We start from the raw sequence: 5,523 nt of genomic DNA, 5'->3' as shown, positions 1-5,523 counted from the left end.
TTCATAGTAGGGGACTTTAACACCCCACTTTCACCAATGGACAGATCATCCAAAATGAAAATAAATAAGGAAGCACAAGCTTTAAATGATACATTAAGCAACATGGACTTAATTGATATTTATAGGACATTCCATCCAAAAACAACAGAATACACATTTTTCTCAAGTGCTCATGGAACATTCTCCAGGATAGATCATATCTTGGGTCATAAATCAAGCCTTGGTAAATTTAAGAAAATTGAAATTGTATCAAATATATTTTCCAACCACAACGCTATGAGACTAGATATCAACTACAGGAAAAGATCTGTAAAAAATACAAACACATGGAGGCTAAACAATACACTACTTAATAACGAAGTGATCACTGAAGAGATCAAAGATGAAATCAAAAAATACCTAGAAACAAATGACAATAGAGACACGATGACCCAAAACCTATGGGATGCAGCAAAAGCAGTTCTAAGAGGGAAATTTATAGCAATACACTCCTACCTTAAGAAACAGGAAACATCTCGAATAAACAACCTAACCTTGCACCTAAAGCAATTAGAGAAAGAAGAACAAAAAGCCCCAAAGTTAGCAGAAGGAAAGAAATCATAAAAATCAGATCAGAAATAAATGAAAAAGAAATGAAGGAAACAATAGCAAAGATGAATAAAACTAAAAGCTGGTTCTTTGAGAAGATAAAGAAAATTGATAAACCATTAGCGAGACTCATCAAGAAAAAAAGGGAGAAGACCGAAATCAATAGAATTAGAAATGAAAAAGGAGAAGTAACAACTGACACTGCAGAAATACAAAAGATCATGAGAGATTACTACAAGCAACTCTATGCCAATAAAATGGACAACCTGGAAGAAATGGACAAATTCTTAGAAATGTACAACCTGTCAAGACTGAATCAGGAAGAAATAGAAAATAGGAACAGACCAATCACAAGCACTGAAATTGAAACTGTGATTAAAAATCTTCCAACAAACAAAAGCCCAGGACCAGATGGCTTCACAGGTGAATTCTATCAAACATGTAGAGAAGAGCTAACGCCTATCCTTCTCAAACTGTTCCAAAATACAGCAGAGGGAGGACCACTCCCAAGCTCATTCTACGAGGCCACCATCACCTTGATACCAAAACCAGACAAGGATGTAACAAAGAAAGAAAACTACAGGCCAATATCACTGATGAACATAGATACAAAAATCCTCAACAAAATACTAGCAAACAGAATCCAACAGCACATTAAAAGGTTCATACCCCATGATCAAGTGGGGTTTATTCCAGGAATGCAAGGATTCTTCAATATATGCAAATCAATCAACGTGATACACCATATTAACAAATTGAAGGAGGAAAACCATATGATCATCTCAATAGATGCAGAGAAAGCTTTCCTCAAAATTCAACACCCATTTATGATAAAAACCCTGCAGAAAGTAGGCATAGAGGGAACTTTCCTCAACATAATAAAGGCCATATATGACAAACCCACAGCCAACATCGTCCTCAATGGTGAAAAACTGAAAGCATTTCCACTAAGATCAGGAACAAGACAAGGTTGCCCACTCTCAACACTCTTATTCAACATAATTTTGGAAGTTTTAGCCACAGCAATCAGAGAAGAAAAGGAAATGAAAGGAATCCAAATCGGAAAAGAAGAAGTAAAGCTGTCACTGTTTGCAGTTGACATGTTACTATACATAGAGAATCCTAAAGATGCTACCAGAAAACTACTAGAGCTAATCAATGAATTTAGTAAAGTTGCAGGATACAAAATTAATGCACAGAAATCTCTGGCATTCCTATACACTAATGATGAAAAATCTGAAAGTGAAATCAAGAAAACACTCCCATTTACCATTGCAACAAAAAGAAGAAAATATCTAGGAATAAACCTACCTAAGGAGACAAAAGACCTGTATGCAGAAAATTATAAGACACTGATGAAAGAAATTAAAGATGATACAAATAGATGGAGAGATATACCATGTTCTTGGATTGGAAGAATCAACATTGTGAAAATGATTCTACTACCCAAAGCAATCTACAGATTCAATGCAATCCCTATCAAACTACCACTGGCATTTTTCACAGAAGTAGAACAAAAAATTTCACAATTTGTATGGAAACACAGAAGACCCTGAATAGTCAAAGCAATCTTGAGAACGAAAAATGGAGCTGGAGGAATCAGGCTCACTAACCTCAGACTATACTACAAAGCTACAGTAATCAAGGCAGTATGGTACTGGCACAAAAACAGAAAGATAGATCAATGGAACAGGATAGAAAGCCCAGAGATAAACCCACACACATATGGTCACCTTATCTTTGGTAAAGGAGGCAGGAATGTACAGTGGAGAAAGGAGAGCCTCTTCAATAAATGGTGCTGGGAAAGCTGGACAGGTACATGTAAAAGTATGAGATTAGATCACTCCCTAACACCATACACAAAAATAAGCTCAAAATGGATTAAAGACCTAAATGTAAGGCCAGAAACTATCAAACACTTAGAGGAAAACATAGGTAGAACACTCTATGACATAAATCAGAGCAAGATCCTTTTTGACCCACTTGCTAGAGAAATGGAAATAAAAACAAAAATAAACAAATGAGACCTAATGAAACTTCAAAGCTTTTGCACAGCAAAAGAAACTATAAACAAGACCAAAAGACAACCCTCAGAATGGGAGAAAATATTTGCAAGTGAAGCAACTGACAAAGGATTAATCTCCAAAATTTATAAGCAGCTCATGCAGCTCAATAACAAAAAAACAAACAACCCAATCCAAAAATGGGCAGAAGACCTAAATAGACATTTCTCCAAAGAAAATATACAGACTGCCAACAAACACATGAAAGAATGCTCAACATCCCTAATCATTAGAGAAATGCAAATCAAAACTACAATGAGATATCATCTCACACCAGTCAGAATGGCCATCATCAAAAAATCTAGAAACAATAAATGCTGGAGAGGGTGTTGAGAAAAGGGGACACTCTTGCACTGTAGGTGGGAATGTGAATTGGTACAGCCACTATGGAGAACAGTATGGAGGTTCCTTAAAAAACTACAAATAGAACTACCATATGACCCAGCAGTCCCACTACTGGGCATATACCCTGAGAAAACCATAATTCAAAAAGAGTCATGTACCAAAATGTTCATTGCAGCTCTATTTACAGTAGCCCGGAGATGGAAACAACCTAAGTGTCCATCATCGGATGAATGGATAAAGAAGATGTGGCACATATATACAATGGAATATTACTCAGCCATAAAAAGAAACGAAATTGAGCTATTTGTAATGAGGTGGATGGACCTAGAGTCTGTCATACAGAGTGAAGTAAGTCAGAAAGAGAGAGACAAATACCATATGCTAACACATATATATGGAATTTAAGGAAAAAAAATGTCATGAAGAACCTAGGGGCAAGACAGGAATAAAGACACAGACCTACTAGAGAATGGACTTGAGGATATGGGGAGCGGGAAGGGTAAGCTGTAACAAAGCGAGAGAGTGGCATGGACATATATACACTACCAAACGTAAGGTAGGTAGCTAGTGGGAAGCAGCCGCATAGCACAGGGAGATCAGCTCGGTGCTCTGTGACTGCCTGGAGGGGTGGGATAGGGAGGGTGGGAGGGAGGGAGACGAAGAGGGAAGAGATATGGGTACATATGTATATGTATAACTGATTCACTTTGTTATGAAGCAGGAACTAACACACCATTGTAAAGCAATTATACTCCAATAAAGATGTAAAAAAAAAAAAAAAAGAAAAAGAAACTGCAAAACTGTTTCGCAAAAGGACTGTACCATTTTGCATGCTGACCAGCACTGCATTGAGAAGTGCTGACATCCTTGTCAGCACTAAGTATTGCCAATTTAAAATAAATTAATAGCCATTGTAAAAAAAAAAAAAAAAAAAAGAACTTGATTCCTGTATCAGGGTTCTTAGTGCCAAGCAAAACTGACTCTTGTAAGTTTAATCATAAAATTCATGCATTCATCTCCACTCTTGACTATGTCTGTGTCTTTGGCAACTTACTCAACTCCTTGGACACTCAGCTTTCTCTTCTGTAAAATGGGAATCACAGAGATTCCCAGATAGAGTGGATGTGAGCTCAGAATTTGATAACCGATATAAAATACCAAAACAGTGTCCAATAACTGTGAGTTCCTTTCCCTGTCCCCATTGTCAGTGGACAAAGGAAGTCTGACCCTGAAGAAGCAGGGGGGAGTTAGCAATGATGTCAGACTGCTTTAGAAAGCCGGAACTTTTAGCAGAAGCAGAAAGCATCTCTACAGAGAAGCTTCAGGTCAAGGGCCACATCCACAGACAGCTCCAAATGTAGAGTAACAAGCATCTCCAGTACTTCCAACATTTTTATTCCATCATGTTCAAGGGTAAGTGACACCAGCAGACGTAGAAGCCATTTTATTGGCAATTTTCACAAAATGCCCTGAGCAGGCACAAGAGCAGACTCCAAGGTGAGGTGATGCCAAGTGATGCCAAAGCAAGTACAGCCCACCTCTCTGAGCTGCAGTCTGGATTCTGAGCCCATCGCTGTGTAAATTGACATGGCTGAGGGAGGGAGGGGAGGACAAGGCATTGCAGAATAATTCAAATAAGTGTCCGGATGCAACCAGAAAAGTCTGGAAAATGTTGCTAGAAGTAAAGGAGAGACATCTGAAATATTGGTGCTGGAGAATTTCCAGAGGTAGGTTGGCCCATAAGGATTTTATGATTCTAGGCAATTATATATTCTAGATGATGAACAGCTATAAGGATAACTAGAGAATCTGTGGAAGGAATCTTGAAGGATAACTTAATACAACCTGCTCTTCCAGTGCTCAGTCCTCTCCACCACACATTGGCCAAGTGTTAATGCAGTTTCTAACTGAGCATCTCCAGTTGCCCATTCAGCGTTCCAACTGTCACATGGTAAAGTGCTTCCTAAGGTCAGACTGCAATCTTCTTCACGGTGATCAGAACCCATTGTTTCTAGACCGTACTTCCAGGGCAACGTAAATGAAGACTCACTCTCCACAGGGAAACCCTCCAAGATCCTGGTTCCTCATCCCTGAAATGAGGATGGTTTGTCAACATTCTGCCTAAAGGACCCCAGAAATGCTTACTTTCAGTAGATAACAAGAGCTGAAGGACAGTGGAATTTTCCCCTCCCTCGCTTTTAATATTTTACTTCCATTAACTCATTCTATGCACTCATTAGTTTTCTGATAAGCCACAACAGATTGAGAATAAATACACTCAAAATTTATTGAACTCTTGATATGTGCTTTAGGTACTTTATTATTATTATTATTTTTTTTTTTTGCGGTACGCGGGCCTCTCACTGTTGTGGCCTCTCCCGTTGCAGAGCACAGGCTCCGGACGCGCAGGCTCAGCGGCCATGGCTCAGGAGCCCAGCCGCTCCGCGGCATGTGGGATCTTCCTGGACAAGGGCACGAACCCGCGTCCCCTGCATCGGCAGGCGGACTCTCAACCACTGCGCCACCA

Source organism: Delphinus delphis, chromosome 19 (genome assembly GCF_949987515.2).
Source record: "Delphinus delphis chromosome 19, mDelDel1.2, whole genome shotgun sequence".
In the NCBI taxonomy this organism is placed as follows: domain Eukaryota; kingdom Metazoa; phylum Chordata; class Mammalia; order Artiodactyla; family Delphinidae; genus Delphinus; species Delphinus delphis.
Note: the sequence above shows the minus strand (reverse complement) of the source record.